The 12,881-nt window shown below is 46.2% G+C and overlaps 1 protein-coding gene across 1 annotated transcript in view; it reads left to right on the forward strand.

Moving 5' to 3' along the window:
- Positions 1-2,169: 2,169 nt before the first annotated feature.
- Positions 2,170-12,881, forward strand: part of LOC144938503 (extracellular sulfatase Sulf-2-like) — a 121,817-nt gene continuing 111,105 nt past the window's right edge. Inside the window, exon 1 of the mRNA XM_078866376.1 lies at positions 2,170-2,324. The gene's annotated coding sequence lies outside the window, so the exon portion shown is untranslated. The remainder of the gene's footprint in view (positions 2,325-12,881) is intronic.

Genomic DNA, 12,881 nt, shown 5'->3' on the forward strand with positions numbered 1-12,881 from the left:
CCAGGAGAGACTGGATCTCAGGGACTTGAGACTTAAGGTGTTCGGTTGTTTGGAGTAGGAACTCTCAGCCCACACGGGAGCGCAGTGCTCAGCTGTGGAGTGCACTCAGGCCGAGGTAGCAGTGCAGTGAGTATGAGCATCAGATCCACAACTCCTGCCAGTGAGTGTTCGGATGAGGATCATCCTGGTCTTCTTCTTTGCACAGACCTTCCTCAAATGTTCTTGTTAGGGCAGGCTTTGGTCCACAGTAATGTCGACTATGGCCTGTTCTGGGCTTCCCTGCCACAGGAAGCCACGTGAGAAGTGGTACCGTTTGTAACATAGTTCATCCCATCTGCGGTAATGTTGGCGACCAATATCGTGTATCCTATTATCCGCTGGGTTATCTATTACTTTACTGCACTTATCCATGGCCTAAATGTGTCATCGCAGATCACGGGAAGGATAATCCCACTGATAGATAAATATAATAGAAGTGTGTCAGTGGACCCCATGGCTTCTGTGAATATTAGGCGATATGGGTATTATGGTAGCAGATAAAGGGAGTGATCCTGTAATTCCATTTTCTTACGCTTAAAATGTAAAGAAAGTTTCATATTAACATGGCTTATTAAATGTATTTCCCATCTCTGCTGATATTTCCGAGCCAATAGTGAACATTCCACATTTTCCTATGGCAGAGATAAACTCATCCACAGGATAGTCAGTTGCCAGAGGATGTGAGTTTTAAAAATGTGAACTATTTAATCTCGTCTAAAGTGTGCAGTCCTTGTATGTACACACACAGAGTTAGTTTAACGGCAGGGCGTGTGCGGTGCGGTACAATCTGGGCACTCCAACCTCCTCCAAGACGTCTGGCAAGCGTAGAAGAATAGGCCACAAATGTCCCCTTTACCCTCTCTACTGTCAGCAGTGGTATCAGCAGAGGGTTGCAGGGCTGCACCTTTGCCTGAGTATATTCCACTTAGTGGCAAATTAATTACATATCCGTGTACGGCTTCTTCTATGGAAGCCAGCGATTCCAATATCTCCAACTGTGAATTGGATTTTCTGCCTTTGAAGAACATCTATCAAATAGTAAAAATCTGTAACGCATGCCGTGAATAACGTTCACTGCTTCAGATAAATTTGCCTCAAATGTTAAAAGTTTGAGTTTTCTGTTTTCAAGGTACATCTCCCAAAACGTATAAAGGAGTAACCGTGATGTAATGCTGCTCTTTAGGGAACTGCTTCTTGGCGTTATTCGTTAAGGACCACGGTCTCCGAGTCTCGTATTCACCACCGTGCATTGCGGCTCTTGAAATGGTGAGGGGTTTTTTTTTGTACGGAATTCGCTGATTTTTTTTTATCTTGTTGTTTTGTTTGCCGAACCCCTGGTAAATGCTTGCTCCTTGCAGTTCCCTTATCTCAAGTACGACCTGCACGCCATTAATCGGTCAAACAAATGAACACATTAGTTACTCGTGATGATGCTGCTGCTACATTAGCAGCGGTGCGCACAAGCAGAAATAGCGATACAACTGAACGGATTCATCGATAACACTGTGGCCTTGAAAGTCGACGTTTCGGGATAGGTCCCTTGGTCATATCGCACGGGGGAAAAACGAAATAAATGAAAGCATTAAGGTGTGTCCATTACACTGCCCATATCTCAAATTGAAACGTGTTTGTTATTCCGCAACGCATCTCTAACGCCTATATCACCTCCTTACAGTCACATATTTGAAATCAACACTCTAACACACACTCTCTCTCTCTCCACTCAATCACACAGCACTCTCGCGCGCTCTCTCGCTCTCTCCCTCTTTCATACCCACGCCCACCCAGAGACAAAGATCCCCCGTATAGCCTGTAACAGACTGTTGAGCCAAGTGCTGTTAGCGAGCACCTATGAAGGCCGGAACGGCACACGAGTGGCCAGCACCACGCGCGACCGCCTTTGTCTCCCGAGTGTCGATGTTTACGCACCGCACCAGGTGGTCATTTGAGGCCGAGGCGACCTAGAGGAGGCCCAGGACCGGTTCAGAGAATCGTCACCGGTGTTGGCCGTGAAGCGGGAATCGAACCCGGGGCTGGTCGCCCGGGTTCGCAGCTCAGCGCGCTAACCGTTGCGCCACCGCTCCCCCCCCACCCACTCACTCTGGCAGGCACACCCACCATCGCACTCCCACATCCCCATCCACTGAACCTTACTATAACAGCGCCCAGCATACCCACCTCGGCAGCACACACACACAGAGAGAGAGAGAGGCTCCAACCACACTCAAGCGAGCACAAGGCAAAGACATCTCACACACCGCCCCAGCCTTGCTGCCCTGCCTCTGGTAAGTTTATCCTAAGGCTGCGTGCAACAGCAACCGATGCCAGCCCCCAGCCCTTTGAGCAATCTCGTATTTTTTTGCTAATGCTTAGGAGGGAGTAGCGGTCATTGTATTATGCGCGCACACACACGCGCGCGCACAATCATTGCCTGCGCTCTGCGCTGCGCTCGGCTGTGCGAGTCGCCTCGCCTCCCTTCAAGATAACAGACGTGGCACGGTGCAGTTTAACCCGTGCGCGCGCGCCAGCCGTATGTAAGCATTAGCGCTACATAGATGTGTGCGTGCAGGTGCGTATGTATATATGTGTGTGTATATATATACGTTTATGTGCTTAGTGGTAGGGTAGTGGAGTTTTCGTGGCTGCGCTACGAACCCGGCGAGCCGAGTTCGATTCCCGCTCGCCGGTCCATGGAATGACAACGGTAGCTGGTGAGCTGGTGATGTGTGTAAACATTGGCATTGAGGATACACAGGCGGCTAGACACCCCCCCACCTCACCCTCGTGTGCCGTGCCGGCCTTCATAGGTGCTCGCTAACAGCACTTGCCCAGACAGTCTGTTAAAGCTACGTGGGGGGGGGGGGGGATCTGTGTCTTTTGTGTGTACGTGTGCTTCGTGCGGTATACGCGTGATGACCAGTGTGGTGAAGTATGGTGAACTCCCCACGACCCTCAGTTGAATTGACAAAAGGGCTCTTAACATTAATTATATATGCCCGTGTGTGTACGTAGCATCGCTGTACATTGATACATAGATGTGGATTAGGGCTGCATCATTCGTATGTAATCGTTATATTTTAGATGTATAGGGCAGAGCGCCACGCATCATACAAAAGGAGGACGCAAAGTGAGACAGTAACTGGGAAGGAAATGACTGAAGGGACAAGATAATGTGCCAATGTAAACTTTTGTACCCACTAGTTTACATCTCGCATGGATTTGCATATACACGTGTGTGTGCGTGTGATTGCATATGCAAGTTGAACTCCAGCCCGCGTGGACTTTTGAGCTGACATATTCTGCCACTATATATATAGCATAGCTACAATCAATATGCGTATGACATTACCACCGGCAGTTTATACTTTCACGTGCCTCATCCTAAGCGTGGGTTGCGCCGCGGTGGTGAGATGTTAACTGCCTCTCCTGGTATCCAGGTGGTCGTGGGTTCGATCCCGACCCTGTTCGCCTGCTGCTGTATATTTGGAGTTTGCGTGCCCCTCTCCCCGTGGACGCGTGGATTTTTGTCCGGGTCCTTAGTTCAGCTATCGTTTGTGGCCAAGTCGCTTCTGAAAATGAACTATGTAGATCAGTGGGGCCTTGCAAAATATAAATGTTTCAGAATTTAACAGCGTAGTAATGCGACTATAGTGTGTGCGCGTGTGTATGCATGCGTGTGTTCAAGATCTATCGAGGCACTAGTGGAGGGGTTTATTGGTCTATTTCCCACGTTGGCTAGCATCTTGGAAGAGGTGGGAACACACACGGAATCTTCCCATCAACGAATAATGGTTTTGTCCAGTCGAGCACAGTCCTGCTGGGTGGACAGAGATTGGTTGGGGGCGGGGGGATTCTATAAACTTCGACCTTTGCTTCTACTACCGCGGGCTTGGAGAACGAATGGAACTGACAACCTTTGCATTGCCATCCTGCTAACCATCACCAACATGCCTCTGCACAGGTGATATGTGGACGGGGGGGGGGGGTGAGCGCGCTGCGCTACGAATCCGCTGACTCGAGTTCGATTCACGGCCAACGCCAGTGACGATTATCCGAACCGGTCCTGGGCCTCCCCGAGGTCGACTCAGCCTCAAATGAGTGCCTGGTGCGGTGTGTAAATGTCGCCACTGGGGAGACAAAGGCGGCCAGGCGTGGTTCTGGCCACACGCACCCCTCGTGTGCCGTGCCAGCCGTAATAGGTGCTCGCTAACAGCACTTGCCCCTACAGCCTGTTAAACCCTACATTGGGATCTTTGTCTATACCGTGCCATCCTCTGCTTGGTAATGTGCTCTGTCGATATGTGTGTGTGTGTACATGCGCACGTGCGTTCGCATGATTATCCATGCATATTGTAAAGTCCGGTACATATGCAAAGTAGTAATATATGAATGCGTACGGTACAAGAGAACACGTGTCGCCTGCGCTTTTGGCCATGAGTGCCAAGTTGGCTCATGGCCGACAACAGCTGTTTTGGGAGAAATATTAATAATAAAATACGGCCTGGCTTGGGGTGCCTGTATCGTGAGCATGCTCTACATTCATGGGATGTATGCGGCACCGTGCGTTCATGTGCACATGCACATACACGCCGGTGTATGTGCATGTGCGACAAGGCTTGTAGCACTATGAAAAGTCGTACGTATGCATGTTGAACTTCTTTCGCACCGTATGTAGCCAGCCGTGCTCATCGGAGGTAGCGTGGAAGTTTGTCATTAACTTCGATTTCGCTTTTCGTGATATCATGTTTAAACATGAGAATTGAAATTGATAAGCATGGTGAATTTGCAATGGAGTGCGTGGCACTTTGCTACGTATGGTGCGAAAGAAGTTCAGCATACATGCATATACGTACCGAAATGAATTGGATGCACAACGGGGTACCGAACCCAAAACGAAAACATCAGACCTTGATCCAGCTCCGGACACATAATGCGGTAATGTCTCTTCACTTACGCCGCTGCTCCGTAAGTCTGAGACACCGATGACTCTTTAGCCAATAATAGTCCCAATTACTGCTGACGCTTGTATCCTGCTTTAAAGACTAAAGACATTCAGTCCACAAGGATGTGTTGTCATTGATCTATATGCCGAGTTAATGCAATCAACACTAATGACAACCAGAAACGATGATCACTGGAAATACACGGTAGTGCACGACTGTGAAATATATATATATGTGACCATCAGATTTGGAAATTGGTAATTAGGCATGACAAATATGTGAGGTTTGAAAGTTGAGAATATTACGTCTAAGCTTGAGCCCAACCCTTACCAATCTCTACGCGCGCATTGAGATTGATTCTAAGCAACATCATTACGTCTCGTTTGTAAAAAAAAAATGCAACTGCCATCTCCTCTCTTCCCACCCGTTCGACCCCTCTACCGAGTCCACAAACTTCAGGCAGCGACATCAATCAGCAGCCTCCTCCACTGCCGCCCATCGCCATCATCACATCACATCCGTCGCTGACGATTGAGCTGCCGTTCCCCGCCTCTCTATATAACCTCTGCGTCCGCTCCTATCAGCCTGTCTTTTCATCTCAGTCGCCCTCTGCCGCTGCTTCCTTCCACCGAGCATTGCTGTTGCTTGACTCCTTATTTCCTGTACATTCGTCTCACGCGAGCACACCTTTGGGTAGCACCTGCCACCTACAATGAGCACGGTTGGCTACGTACGGTTCGAAATAAGTTCAACAACAACAACAACCGCCATTCGCCACTAAGTGGCGGTGACGTCACCTCGACGCTTGTGCCAGGCTATGTGCACGTTGAGGTCACGTGAAGTGTCGAACGCCCGCCGGCAGGAGGTCACGGGGCAGACCCAGCAGGTGCCACGGGTCGACTGACTGAGATGACTGGCCAATGCACCACCTGTGCCCCCTGCACACGCATACATACATGCCGTGTAGCAATCCGCCTTCTTCAATTCTATCAGTTAGCATATTGTTGTCTTATAAACGGAAATGCATTGATTCTTACACCTTGCGATGCGATGCGTGTAAAACAAACCTAAAATAAAAATCCATCAAGAGGTCATTGAATTGATTTCATCGTGACACCCGCCAAATGATCCCATGCGGTGGATCGTTAACGTGCGAGATTCGAGTCGGGCCCCGATAGGAGCAGAGTGAAGAAGATCGGCTGACACGCTCTTTATCTCACTCGCGACGTTTACGTTTCATTCCTCGGGACGTAAAGGTACTTTCACGCGTAATGAATAGAACATGTACACGCGTTGTTTACATCTGAAAGGAACCCGTGGTGATAATAACTCTTTCATTAAAGGATTTAGTTTTTTTTTTAAATATGTGAGTCCCTGTAATCCGCTACATTGTTTGTTCAAAAAATTAACGTAATCATTTAGAGCCCATTGGTGGATGAAGGTGCCTCCGCATGCTGTTTCAGTCGTGTATGGGTTGTGTGAGCCATACTTCACCGCGCTGGTCAGTGCAGGTTGATCTAGGTGGGAACACGTGACCAACTGAGATGTCGTACACGACTGATGTTAACCTCAACGAATTCGGAGCGTGGTGGAACTAGACACTGCGTCACTTGGATCACGTTAGTGGTCCGGCATTATGCGCTGAAAATACGGAGACACAAAATATTGCACTTCAGTATTTGGGTTATACCCACAAGGTTTATTTTGTTGAACCAAGGTGAGAACTCAACAGACTTGGAAAAAGTCTCATTTTCAAGAGTGACCTGCGATATTAGCCAGCATTGTTTTACGTGGGAGATGCATGCCACTGTGCTTGCAATCTCAATCGAGCAATTTGCGACCCCCGGTTCGTTTGGGAAGCTCACACCGGCACACAAATGGCCTGCTCTTGCGAACTACATAAGGGGGATCTTTAACATCCACTGTGAGTGAAGCAGACGGCGCGTAGCGGTATTATTGCCGTTATTACACCCGCGGTAATCATCGGGGCGGGCCGCTCGATTCGAACCGCGAACCTCTGCAACGTGCAGGAAAACCTTCTGCCACGGGGCCACGTCACCGTCCCATTGAATCGCATATTTATTCAGGGGTTACATAATTCATGAGTCTCTCATTGTAAATCACTCAGTGTTTTGCTCCTATCTTCTTGGTTCTTTCAGTAAAGTCACGTAGAAGGGAAATAATAAAATCAAAAGAATTAAACATAATAAAATAATATAATATAATTAAATAATATGCTATAATATGTATATTATTTTTTTATTTCCCTTCTACGTGACTTTACCGAAAGAACCAAGAAGATGAATCCCTGCAGTCACAAAAGCTTTAAATCGAAATTTTGCTCCAAGTGGTGCTGTCCAGTTATTCCAATAGTAATAAGATGTTAAAACACCAAACAGAATTCTTTTTTTCAAGAAATCCTGTTTCACTGGTGATTACAACCAGCTTCATCAGGCGATTTGGCAGAAATGTGAATAATTTCGCCTGCTTCGGTTTGTCTACTTAAAAACAAAACTGTGAAATTAAGCACGCGCTTTGCTTGCTGAACTCTTCTTCGCAAGCAAATTTATATACGGAGCATGGTTCATGGTCAAAGTAAGTGAAAGTGATTTCCTGCTCAAATGGGCATGGATGTAGTGGCATTTATCTCCTATTCCCATCCCCTGAGTCAATGGTGGCAAGTCCTGCATTGTTATGCTAAGCTCCCACAAAGTGGTTGTGACTCGTGCATTGCACTGCACAGATAGTCCGTTGGGGAATCGTCGACTCATTCATTGGAATGGATGTAAGCCGAATGAAAGCACGTTCATTCTTTAGAACTGTTTTTTCTGTTCACTTGTCCTTCCCCCGCGCCTCCGATTTGATTTGCACGGTTGGCTACGTACTTTGGTTCTTTCGGTAAAGTCACGTAGTTAGAAATAAAATAAATATTTTATTTTTTTATTTAAAAAATATATTTTCCCGAAATATCCAAAGAGTATGGATTTCTGCAGTCACTAAAGCTTCAACTCAAGATTGGCTACGTACAGTGTGAGATAAATGCAACATACATACACACGGGAATACGCTCATAGAGCCGTGCAGTACATTGTGTTTAAAATAAGACACAAATGTGTAAGAAGCGCACAGCCATTTGTTCATTTGCTAAACACACTACTACCATTTTCCGAAGAAGTGAATTTGAGTCATCTTGTCTTAGATCGCCATTAATATAAATTTGAGCAAATGTGACCGACTGACAGCAGCAGTGATGCAGCGACAGACAACAGCGGACTGGTTTCACAGTAATTAGGACTCATCAGCGCAGTACAGTCACCAATATTCACTGCTGTAAAGTGTGCCCCTGAGAACCCATATACAATGTGAGATCCCCTCGTACGGGCTGTGGGGCTCATTTAAATACCGAGTGTTGATCAAACTGAAGACCTTTGAACAAAGGAAACAAATTAGCTGCAACTAAGCTGATAACGGCGATTTTAAATGCTTACATATTTGTAAATTTTCCAACAATATTTTTTGGCCACGCAGCTGGCCATGAAACAAAAAAGGCTGTGCCTGCAAGCCTGCGTATGCATACGCTTATCACGGTGGTCTTAGCAGGAGGCTTGCCGACAGAACTCTGTCCAACAGTCAAACGAGATCATTGGGGTATCTTTGCCTTCGGTGTGTGAGTGCGTGGAGCGATGGCACACTGCACGATGAACCCGAGTTCGATTCCCAGCCGCGGTTAAGATCGGTGGAGATCGGTATTTGAACCAGTCATCCTGGGGCTTCCTCCACATTTATCGATCTTCTCGTCCCGCCCATGTATGGAGGCCGCTGGAGACACAAATTTCTCCGAGGTCAACGAAGCCTTCAATGATTATGGGATCTTTCTTGCCAGTATTCAAATATAACAATAAGGTGTAACCCTTTCTGGCAATCAAGCGGTTGTGTTAAGATGTTAAAAACCAAACACACGTACTTGTGGTGAACATGCAAACAAAAACAAACATGCTCCGATAATATATGAAGCATTGCCTTTGAAACTGATTGGTCCGCACCAGAGACAGCTTTCTTTTGTGCCTTGCTTCAAAGTGTTCGACCAGAGAACGCCAAAAGACAAACAGCACAAATACAATGCCACCATCAGAACATTTATAGCTCGGGGTGAAAAACAGGATTCCTCAAAATAGGATTCTGTTTGGCGTTTTAACTACTTAACACAACTGTTGTATTGCCAGAAAGGGTAAAACCTATTGTTATATATTGAATTAGTACTTGGTGATGTGTCTGAACATCAACAGCACTGGGGGTGGAAAGGCGTGGTGTTGGCCATGCACTAGGGCTGAACGATTAATCGATTTCAAATCGAAATCGCAATTTGAAACAATGCGATTAGCAAATCACAAAGACTAAGATTTTTTGCGATTTGAAAAGTCCTGTTACTTTCTCATTGGAATTGTTTTATTTTTTATTATTATAACTTTATTTATTTAACTTAACAATTGTTCTGTGATTGATTGTTCTATTTCAATTATAACATTTTAATAAATACATGTTGATAGCAATTCATATATTTTAAGTTTGCATTAGAATATATAGAGCAGTTCATATTTTGACGGTATCTTGTGGTAATGCTCCATCAAATGTTTTAAATCTATTACACAGTGAATATTGAACTGAAGCTTGACTTGTAAAAATGTAATCGCAAATCAAATCGCAGTATCTGTCGGAAAAATCGCAATCAGATATTTTCCCCAAATCGTCCAGCCCCTACCATGCACCCTCTCGCGTTGCGTGCCCGTCTTCAGAAGCGCTGCTAGCGCGCAGCATTTTTTATTTTACATTTCCGCGGGGATAGTTGTGTGTTTGCGTGTGCCTACCACCTCTTACGCACGGCATCGCAGATCCCATAGTCCCAGGGTATTTTCATCGGTAATGGCTCAGCCACTTGAGTTAACAGTGCCTTTAGCCAGGCAGATTTACGCTAGGCTCTTCGGCTCAATTAAAGGCACACTTGTGCACGTGCCCACTTTCAGCTGATCCACCGTATCAAGTGCTTTGGTCATGCGAAATTTTAATGATGCTTGTGATGGTATTGCAAGCATTGTATGGCTTTAAGATCATTTTAATGAGTGGTGCTCACTGTTCATATCATACGGGGTTTTTGAAAATATATAATTCAGTTTACACTTGTATAACTGTACATCCAATAAGACACGTGGTAATTTATTATTAGAGCTTGACTTAAAGCTTTCATCACTGCAGGAATTCATATTCTTGGGTCTTTCGGTAAAGCCACGTAGATAGGTTTAAAGAAAATAACAGAAAAATATTTATTTTGTTATTTCAAATTTTCTTTGAACCTATCTACGTGACTTTACCGAAAGACCCAAAAATATTATGAGAGCTGTTTGAACATCGCTTTCCCTTTTCATACAATGCTAAAGATGTTCGTTTGTAGTATTCTTTACATATGTATTGTATGGAGCGGCGGTGCGGTGGACAGAGCCTGCTAACCCGAGTTTGATCTCCAGGCACGGCACTCTTCGGTGCTGAACGGTATCTGTCGCTGTTCCTGCACCCTCTCTTCGCCAAGCTGCGTTCAACAGCGCAGTGAATAATGTCCAAACAACCACCACGATGACAGTGGTAAAGGGTGGTGGGGGGTAGTCCTTCATCCAGCAGTGGATTGTCAAATGGCTGTAATAAAACATTATTCTGATTATGTATACATCTTCTCAAAAATGTAAGGGACCGAACATCACAATGCTGTTCAACCCTCGTTAAAAAAAGGGTCCTAAGGCATATTTTAGAAATAATAACAGAATATAACAATAAAAAAAACACATTCATGCTCATATATAATCCGATATATACTATTTGTTGAAGTCTACTTCGTAGTACGAACATATTAAAAATGAATTTCTCTCTCGTTGCGTGCGTCTTGCACGTTCACACCGCTCGCAGCCCGACCGATTAGCGCGGTCGGCTACGCACGTGTGCCCGTCACGTGAATACCGTCCGCCGGGGCACAGGTCAGATTTACTACACTCGTCATGTAGCCTGTAATTATTAAACACACAAAGTATATTGTGGCCGCGGAGTTTATGTGAAATCAATGGGCCTGTCTCGGCGCTTCCACGAGACGATGTATGGCGCATGGAGCAGGCGGCAAAGCCGTTCGGCGGAGGGCAGCCAATGAATTTGACGTCCCTTTGGTGCCATGTCCATCGCGCGAGGCCCAGATTGGGGAGTAGGCGCAAAACGAGAGCCGTTTGTTCCCCGTGAAATCACGTGCGCGGATTACGCGAGGAGGCAGGGAACGTCCGTCCGGTCAAACCCGGCGGACGCGGCCCAAAATCTGCCCACTTGGGTGTGAATCACGCGGGCGAAAGTCACGGTGACCGGACCGTGACTGTTGGGGCTACACGGTGGTAGCAAACAAAAAATTAACCCGTAAAAACAACGTTTTTCACTATAAATCCTTTATATGCGTGGCATCGGTTTTATTTTATTATTCATTTCTGTTTTTCTTGTGTAAGAGTTTCATTTTTATCACAGTGGTATTTTAAATTAAATATGACATTTTTTTTTTCCTAAAAAGTGGAAAATTTTGAAATAAAAATTTCACGAAAATAAATTTTCACGCACAACGAGTCTGTGTGCAAAATGTCAGCTCGATTGGATCACGGGAAGTGGGTTAAAAAACGACCGAAAGATTTGTACGGTCGTAAGCGCGCAAGCAAGTGAACTTAATATAAAGGGTTTAAAAAATACACATCCTATCTGCATCGATGCGTGGGGGCAAAGCGTGATGTTGGCACTTCTTTAAAAAAAATACAACTCAACGCGAGCCCCGGTAGCAAAGTGCCAATCACAGAATGGTGGAGGGGAGGGCGGGAAATTTCCGTGAACAGCAACAGCAGCAGGCCGAGTTCGGTGCGGCGGGACTGAATGAAGTGGGGGGGGGGGGAGAACTGGGTTCAATGCCCTACCCAGGTGGGGGCCACTAGTGTGGGACATGAACGTTTATATGGGGAGAGGGGTTGATGTTGGCAGCATTTTTTCATCTACCACCTACCCACAAACAATGACTCCTGGTATCCAAAATGTTACCGCAGACAAACACACGAATTGTCAATGGTTAAGGTCCAGCAGCAGTGGTGGAGATTGTGCATTGCCTATGGCAGGTGACAATGATGTGACCAGTACCGTGTTTCCATATTCCAAGATGCTCCGAAAAGTAAAGACCACACCCCACGCTTGTGCCCGGTGTCAATAAAGTTCTACAAATCTGGTCACACGCAAACCAGAATATAAGACGCAACCGACAACTTCTGCTTTAAAACACATGGAATCAATTGCCCTTTGTAATCCACGAAATACGGTAAATACCATGGTTAGCCTGGCATCATGGGTCATTCGATTCAGCGTTCAAGACACTGCTGCTCTTCGACATTTCACGCTCCCTAGTGACAAGAGCAACGGGCATCGTTCTGGAATATTGACACCTCGGTCACATGCTCATTTGCGGTTTGTGGAGGCATCTTGTTCATGATTTTGACCCTCATGAGAGAGCACGCGTCTGCTGTTACGTTCGCAGAGGAACGTTCGTTACTCATGGGCCGTGTGGGGAATCTGCGCCCTTTGAGTTGCAGCCAGGAGCAGAGACATCGTCCCTCCAACCTCCTCCGCCCACCACGTCGCTCCTCCGTTTTCCTCGTCCACCATCCTCCCTCTCCCAGTCTCCACCTCCTCCATCCGTTCTACCCTCCTGCAGTCTCCACACTCCTTCTCTCTCCTTGTTATTCCTCCTCCATCTCTCATTCTCTCTCTTTTTTTTTTACGATCAGTGGAAACAAGAAGGTGCTCGGTGTATTCGGCACTTTGCATCGTTCATCATTTCGTATTTTA

Source organism: Lampetra fluviatilis, chromosome 22, assembly GCF_964198595.1.
Source record: "Lampetra fluviatilis chromosome 22, kcLamFluv1.1, whole genome shotgun sequence".
Classification (NCBI taxonomy): Eukaryota; Metazoa; Chordata; class Hyperoartia; order Petromyzontiformes; family Petromyzontidae; genus Lampetra; species Lampetra fluviatilis.